Consider the following 8,571-nt stretch of genomic DNA (forward strand, 5'->3'; position numbering starts at 1 on the left):
GGGCAATTGTGCGGTAGTTTGAGCACTCTTTGGCATTGCCTTTCTTTGGGATCAGAATGAAAACTGACCTTTTCCAGTCCTGTGGCCACTGCTGAGTTTTCCAAATTTCGTGGCATATTGAGTGCAGCACTTTCACAGCATCATCTTTCAGGATTTGAAATAGCTCCACTGGAATTCCATCACCTCCACTAACTTTGTTCACAGTGATGCTTTCTAAGGCCCACGTGACCTCACATTCCAGGATGTCTGGCTCTAGATGAGTGATCACACCTTCGTGATTATCTGGGTCGTAAAGATCTTTTTTGTACAGTTCTTCTGTGTATTCTTGCCACCTCTTCTTAATATCTTCTGCTTCTGTTAGGTCCATACCATTTCTGTCTTTTATCGAACCCATCTTTGCAGGAAATGTTCCCTTGGTATCTCTAATTTTCTTGAAGAGATCTCTAGTCTTTCCCATTCTGTTGTTTTCCTCTATTTCTTTGCATTGATCACTGAAGAAGGCTTTCTTATCTCTTCTTGCTCTTCTTTGGAACTCTGCATTCAGATGCTTATATCTTTCCTTTTCTCCTTTGCTTTTCACTTCCCTTCTTTTCACAGCTATTTGTAAGGCCTCTCCAGACAGCCATTTTACTTTTTTGCATTTCTTTTCCATGGGGATGGTCTTAATCCCTGTCTCCTGTACAATGTCATGAACCTCATTCCATAGTTCATTAGGCACTCTATCTATCAGATCTAGGCCCTTAAATCTATTACTCACTTCCACTGTATAATCATAAGGGATTGGATTTAAGTCATACCTGAATGGTCTAGCGGTTTTCCCTACTTTCTTCAATTTGAGTCTGAATTTGGCAATAAGGAGTTCGTGATCTGAGCCATAGTCAGATTCTGGTCTTGTTTTGGCTGACTCTATAGAGCTTCTCCATCTTTGGTTCCAAAGAATATAATCAATCTGATTTTGGTGTTGACCATCCGGTGGTGTCCATGTGTAGAGTCTTCTCATGTGTTGTTGGAAGAGGGTGTTTGCTATGACCAGTGCATGTTCTTGGCAAAACTCTATTAGTCTTTGCCCTGCTTCATTCCGCATTCCAAGGCCAAATTTGCCTGTTACTCCAGGTGTTTCTTGACTTCCTACTTTTGCATTCCAGTCCCCTATAATGAAAAAGACATCTTTTTTGGGTGTTAGTTCTACAAGGTCTTGTAGGTCTTCATAGAACCGTTCAACTTCAGCTTCTTCAGCATTACTGGTTGGGGCATAGACTTGGATTACCGTGATATTGAATGGTTTGCTTTGGAAATGAACAGAGATCATTTTGTCATTTTTAAGATTGCATCCAAGTACTGCATTTCAGACTCTTTTGTTGACCATGATGGCTACTCCATTTCTTCTGAGGGATTCCTGCCCGCAGTAGTAGATATAATGGTCATCTGAGTTAAATTCACCCATTCCAGTCCATTTAGTTCACTGATTCCTAGAATGTCGACGTTCACCCTTGCCATCTCTTGTTTGACCACTTCCAATTTGCCTTGATTCATGGACCTGACATTCCAGGTTCCTATGCAATATTGCTCTTTGCAGCATTGGACCTTGCTTCTATCACCAGTTGCATCCACAGGGTGGTATTGTTTTTGCTTTGGCTCCATCCCTTCATTCTTTCTAGAGTTATTTCTCCACTGATCTCCAGTAGCATATTGGGCACCTACTGACCTGGGGAGTTCCTCTTTCAGTATCCTATCATTTTGCCTTTTCCTACTGTTCATGGGGTTCTCAAGGCAAGAGTACTGAAGTGGTTTGCCATTCCCTTCTCCAGTGGACCACATTCTGTCAGACCTCTCCACCATGACTCGTGCGTCTTGGGTTGCCCCACGGGCATGGCTTAGTTTCATTGAGTTAGACAAGGCTGTGGTCCCAGTGTGATTAGATTGACTAGTTTTCTGTGAGTATGGTTTCAGTGTGTCTGCCCTCTGATGCCCTCTTGCAACACCTACCATCTTACTTGGGTTTCTCTTACCTTGGGCGTGGGGTATCTCTTCCCGGCTGCTCTAGCAAAGCACAGCTGCTGCTCCTTACCTTGGACGAAGGGTATCTCCTCACCACCGTCCTTCCTGACCTTTAACGTGGGTTAGCTCCTCTACGCCCTCCTGTGCCCTTTCAGCCACCACTCCTTGTACGTGGGTTGCTCCTCCTGGCCGCCGCCCCTGGCCTCAGGCATAGGGTGGCTCCTCCTGGCCACTGCCCCTGGCCTTGGACCCAGGGTGGCTCTTCCAGACCGTCACCCTTGACCTCGGACCCAGGGTGGCTCCTCCTGGCTGCTGACCCTGGCCTCGTATGCAGTTGGCTCCTCCAGACCATTGCCCCTGACTTCAGACCCGGGATGGCTCCTCCCCGAAGCCTCCCATGACCTCGGACGCTCGGTGGCTCCTCTCGACCGTTCCTGCATCTTCATAGCCTGGCACTCTCGGTCGCTGCCCCCGACGTTGGACGTGGGGTAGCTCCTCTTGGCCACGCTTAGTGCCATCGTAGCTGCTTGCGCTTAGTGCACCGGCCGTCACAGCTGCTTGCACTCAGGGGAGATGGGCGACTTTCTAAGACCCCACACACAACAGTTCCAGAACTGATCTTATCCCTCTGGTTATACTCCATTCTAGTTAAGAGTATCACTCTCCATAGCCCAAAGGGAAACCTATGTTATTGGAGACTCCTCCTCTTCAGCAGGGACCCTTCAGCTCTAGGACAGAGCTGTCTCTGCAGGCTGGCTCCTATCTATGCTGGACTCATCTCCCACCATCTCCATACCTCTGCTCTCTACCCCCAACTAAACCACGTGTGACACCCAGAGGAACCTGGCTGCACAGACTTCACCTCCTTTTTTTTAAAAAATCTCCATGCTTTTACCCTTCTGAGATCCTTTGCAACCTAACTGGACCTGCTTCCATTTTTATCTCTTGTGACTCCTTCCCTCATCCAAGCAACAATGGGCTCTTTGTCATTTTTAAACACATCATACTAAGTATTGAGTTTAGTATGCTATATTGTCAAAATTAATGAACCAGTATTGATACATTATTATTAATGTAAGTTCATACTTCACTCACATTTCCTCAGTTTTCCCTAGTGTCCCTTTTCTGCTCTAGAATCCCATCAGCATTCCACGTTGAATTGATTAATCATGCCTTCTTAGGCTTCTTGTGGTTGTGACAGTTTCTTGGACCTTTCTTGTTTTAGACAACCTTAACAGTTTTGAGGAGTACTAGTTAAGTATTAATACTTTGTAAAATGTCCTGTAATTGGTATTTTTCTGATATTTTCCTCAAAAATAAACTGAGGTGATATGTTCTGGGGAGTTTGACCACAGAGGTAAAGTGCCATTCTCATCACATCATATCATCGGCACATACTAGCAACATGACTAAATGTTGATGTTGACATTGGTCACCTGGCTGATGTAGTGTTTGTATGTTTTCTCCACTGTAAAATTACTCCTTTTGTTCCCTCCCTTTATATGCTGCAATCTTCAGAAGAAAGTCACAACTCACATTTAAAGAATATGGAGTTATGGCCAAATTCTTACAGGTGGATTAGATAATTCTTACAGGTGGATTACATAAATTATTTGGAACCATTCTGCATGAAATATTTGTCTTTTCTCTGCCAAATTTATTTATTCAACCATTTATTTATGTAAACATAGACTGATGAATGTTTATTTTATACTTTCAGGTATGATTCAGTACTAATTTATTAGTTTCTGAAACTGTTCCAGCTTTAGCCATTTCAGTTGGCTCCTGTGTCTCTGACATACCTCCATCATTCATTGTGCTTATGTTTTTTTTTTTTTATTAGCACATTCTTTACTTTTGTAACTATAAGATATCCCAAGTTCATCTTGTATATTCTCTGTACCAGTTCAAGATCTAGGCAATGGATGTGCTCATTGCTACCAAAGGCTTCAAGGGCCTTTAGCTGACAAAACAAGAATGCTTAACTGTATGTAATAACCCGTGTGTGTGTGTGTGTGTGTGTGTGTGTGTATTTCAGTTCAGTTCAGTCGCTCAGTCGTGTCTGACTCTTTGCGACCTCATGGACTGCAGCATGCCAGGCCTCCCTGTCCATCACCAACTCCCAGAGTTTACTCAAATTCATGATCATTGAGTCGGTGATGCCATCCAACCATCTCATCCTCTGTCATTGCCTTATCCTCCCACCTTCAATCTTTCACACACACACACACACACACACACACACACACATCGCTTTGTAAACATGTGCATATACATTAAGCTAAGCATAGTTCACACTAGTATCTCCAACCATAATCTTTATTACATGGATCATCCCAGCTTTCTTCCCTTGCTTACTGGTAACTTACTGCTCCCAGGTGGTGCTAGTGGCAAAGAACCTGCTTGCCAATGCAGGAGACATAAGAGATGCAGGTTCGACCCCTGAGTCAGGAAGATCCCCTAGAGGATCCCCAAGTCCTCTTGCCTGGAGAATCCCATGGACAAAGGAGCCTTTGGGCTACAGTTCATAGGGTCACAAAGAGTCAGACATGACTGAAGCAACTTAGCAAGCATGCACACAAGTTATTGCTCCAACATTGAGAAATCTACCATCAACCATCCATTTACTTAATTCTTGAGTTGAAGTATACATGTAAGGTGGTTTCAGAATCACTACATGTATCAGAATGGGGACCAACTTTATCAAATACAGTGCTGTTCTTATGTACAGTTCCTTTTGCCTTTAGTCTTAAAGAATCCACTCATTTCCAAAGTAGTTTAGCTTATTCTTCTAGTCATCCTCCTTCAGTGAGGTTGCTTCATATATCCATAATACATTAGATTTTTTGGTCACATTATATATTTCATTTTGGAATTCTTCAACCTCCCAAATGACTTTCAAAATTTATATACATTAATGTTACCTTTTTTTTACACAAAATTCACATTTTATTTAGGTTGAAATAAACTATACAAAATTGATTTTCTTCACCAAAAATAACAGCAATATTTTCTGTATTATTCCTAGATAAACTACAAAACACTTATTTTCGTAGACTTTCTAGGCTTTGCTTGTAAATCAAGATGAGGCAGTAGATACAGTCATGGAAAAAGCCAGAAGAAAACAGACAAATAAAGCTGTCAGTATCCATGGCCTCTGATCCTTTCTTGACAATGAAACTGAAGTGTTCAACACATACCTGCCAAAAAGCTTACAAAGACGTAGGCTCAATAAAGGAATGTAAACAGCAATACCAGATGTAGAACAACAATGGCAGGCTCTTCCACTCAAATTTTAACTTGTTTTAACTTCATTTGATAAAGAGAAAATCTACACTGAAATCCTTGTTGGACAAGCTAACACGTTTCTCTTATAGTCTGATAATTTTCTTAACTGTCCTTTCCAGATTTTTAATAGCATACTTATAATTCCTATTATGTAAAAGTCAGTCATGAGCTTCACTGTAACATTTTACAAAATGCATTCCTTCCTCCCATACCTCCTCTAATTTTATTTATTTATTTATTTATTTATTTTTTTAAATTTATTTATTTATTTATTTTTAATTTTTACTTTACAATTCTGTATTGGTTTTGGCATAGATTGACATGAATCCACCACAGGTGTACATGCTTTTTCAAAGATCTGATAACTTAATACCTGACAATTTGATCCACAGTGATTAACGTAATGTCTAAAATCACTTAACTAAAAACAATTCCAAAGTGCCATTAGCAGAGACCACATGAAACTGCAATATGGTACTTTCAATGCTATCTTCTGGAAGAACAGTTAGGTCTCCAAGGCATGGGCATTCGAACAGGCCATTTAAACAGGCAAATTATCAATGACTAATGTACTCAATGGGAGGCCTACAGGTCAAGATATTCAGTGATTAAGCAGCCTACCCTTACAACTTTTCTGTAAGATATTTTTAAATTTCTTACATTTAAAAAAAATCAAATATAAGAGAAAGTCTAGGTTAAAAGTCTTTTAGGTATTTTCAATGGTTTCTGAATTATCTGTAGGAAGCTCTGACTTACTTGTATACAGTTTGATATATGTATCCACCATTAAATCCAAATCATGTTTTATATCAAAATTTATGTTAAGCAAAGCCAAGTTACTTGATCTTTGATCTGTCAAAGTGTTCCTCAAGTATGCTTTGAGATCTTTCACCCATTTTCATAGCGTTCATTCTCAACTTTCATCACAGGAAGAATACATAGGACTTTCAGCAATGCATAAACATTAGGAAAAAACTTGATGTCTGGTAAATGAAGGGCTTCATAAATAGTGGATGGAAGTTCTATATCTTTCCCTCTGTGTTTCCATTTGATTCTCCAACAATGCAGCTCAGCAGAGAGTGTGTCAGGATTAGGTAAGTCACTTCAGTACATGTCAGCATGGTGCTCCTCTGATGTATTGAATTTGAGCTGTCCCATGACAGAGGGTATCAGGGATAAGCATTTAAGCGCTTTGAGGTGCTGTTCTGAGAATATATCTTTCAGTTCCTAAATAATGTGTTCCACAGTTGGAACACTTAGAGTTTCTTTATAGTAACTCTCAGAGGTTAGCTGAGATTCCAGGTTACTGTGCTGAGCTCTGCGAAATTTCCCTGGGAGTTTCATCTGAATATCAAGTTTGGTTGCCAAATTTGTGGCTTCCTCAAACCAAAATTCATGATAAACTTCAATATTTTCCATCACTTCATTTACTGAATGTAACACTGCAGTCAAGCTACTGGCTGCAAAAAAGACATCAGAGGTTTGCCCCTGAAGATTTTTCCCAAAAGCTCTTGTAAAAGATAAAACATTTTTAAGAACAACAATGGTAACAATGAAATCAAAATCTGTTACCACACTACAGAGTACAAATGCTCGTCCAGCTATACAGTTATTCCATCTAACATTTGTGTCACTATTTATACCATCTAAACATAAAACAAGTGCTTGTAGGAGGTCCACTAAGATTTCAAAAGCATCATGCCTGCCTGTTCACTAAAAATGGCAAATTTCCTTCAGTTCTCTGCCCCTTTCTTCATTGTTCTGAAAGAGGACAGAAATTACATTTTCAAGCTCTAAAAGCAGTTGTGGTGATCGATGAAAAAAAGAACAAACTTCCTCAATTGTTCCTAATGCAACAGATACTCCCATAATAGGCACTGATTCTGCCAACCACATATTTAAGGCACAGGAAGAGCAGAGTGTGTAGATAGCTTGGGGATATTTCTCTAAAAGTCTAGAAGCAACAACTTTCATTTTGGATGAAAATCCACTAGATACAATGTAAACCTGGCCACGACAGTACTCCATGTTTAATACCCATTTCTCAGTTATTGTAGTGTGAAATTTCACAGCCAAAATTTCTGTATCAGCTTCATAAGGCAGGAAGCCTACAGATTCCTCTCTCAGGTTGTGAGCTTCGTCAACAAACCTCACAAACACAGGCAAGTGCTCTTCCCCTGCTATGTCCACCACATCATCAGTGATGATGGAAAAGAAGTGAGAATATCTTACTTCCCTGAGGGTTTCTTCCAGAATGCAGCTCTCCAAGATCTCCAGCATCTGTTTCTGCTGTGTTTTGGAACAGAACCATGTGTTAACTGCTGTTGTCTCAAAGCACTTCGTCAGAACCTCTTCACCAGAATTGATCTGGCACTCTAGCGGTGCTTGAAAGTTATCAGGAGTAAAAAGACTTTCTGGGATTTCATCAGCTTCATGTCCATCCAGAGGTATGTTTTGTTTTCCCATAAGAATCAAAATTTCAAATAAGATTTTAAATATTCTTTGTTGTCCTTCTCTTCAAGAGTTAAAGGTAAAATGTCTTCATCCTGCTCTTTACCCCCTTCTTCTGCACTGGGATTCTGAGCATTGCTGTTGTTTATTTCCTTATGTTTTGGTTCCTGTTCAGAAGTTTCACCAATTTTTTCCTGTTTCAGTGTCCTGATTTCATCTTCACTCAGTTCTTTAATTTGTTTTCTGTGTCTACTATGTGGATTATTCAAATGGCTGGTAAAATCGAATATTGTTGGTATGGCATTATCTCGGAGAACTGTCTTATAAGGACTAGTTCTGCAGATCATAGAAGTTTCAGTGTTTGGAACACAATCGATAATGTTTATTTAGTTGATCAGGTGTTTTATCTTCTAAGTCTGCTCTCCTACAGTTTTCCACCCACTTCTGGCATCTGACCGAATCCCATGGGAACCTGAAGAAGGCTAGGTCCGACTGCATGCTCTTCCGCGTGCAGTTGGGAGCCGCAGAAGTTCGGCATAGTTGTCTGCCCGCCGGCCAACCCAGCCCTCCCCTCTCCACCTCCTCAGGGCAGCCCGCCCACCCGTCGGGGCCGGGGAGGGGAGCCAGGCCGGCAGCAGGCCCGTGAGCGCCGGTTCGCTGGGTAATGTTCTCTTTTAAGCCTGAACTTTTGTAAGATTTGACAAATTCTTTATGCTGTGTCTTTACCGTTACAGTAGCCCTCACAGTAGTACACTATCAGTGGAAGTTCATCCTTGTTTTAAAAAGTGAACAATTCTGGTGAGTGATACTGATAAATGGGGGGGGGGCCTTGCA

The 8,571-nt window shown here is 41.1% G+C and overlaps 1 pseudogene; it reads right to left on the reverse strand.

Moving 5' to 3' along the window:
* Positions 1–5,953: 5,953 nt before the first annotated feature.
* LOC120881754 lies at positions 5,954–8,275 on the reverse strand (annotated as a pseudogene).
* Between the last annotated feature and the right edge of the window lie 296 nt (positions 8,276–8,571).

Source organism: Oryx dammah, unplaced genomic scaffold (assembly GCF_014754425.2).
Source record: "Oryx dammah isolate SB20612 unplaced genomic scaffold, SCBI_Odam_1.1 HiC_scaffold_23, whole genome shotgun sequence".
Taxonomy (NCBI): domain Eukaryota; kingdom Metazoa; phylum Chordata; class Mammalia; order Artiodactyla; family Bovidae; genus Oryx; species Oryx dammah.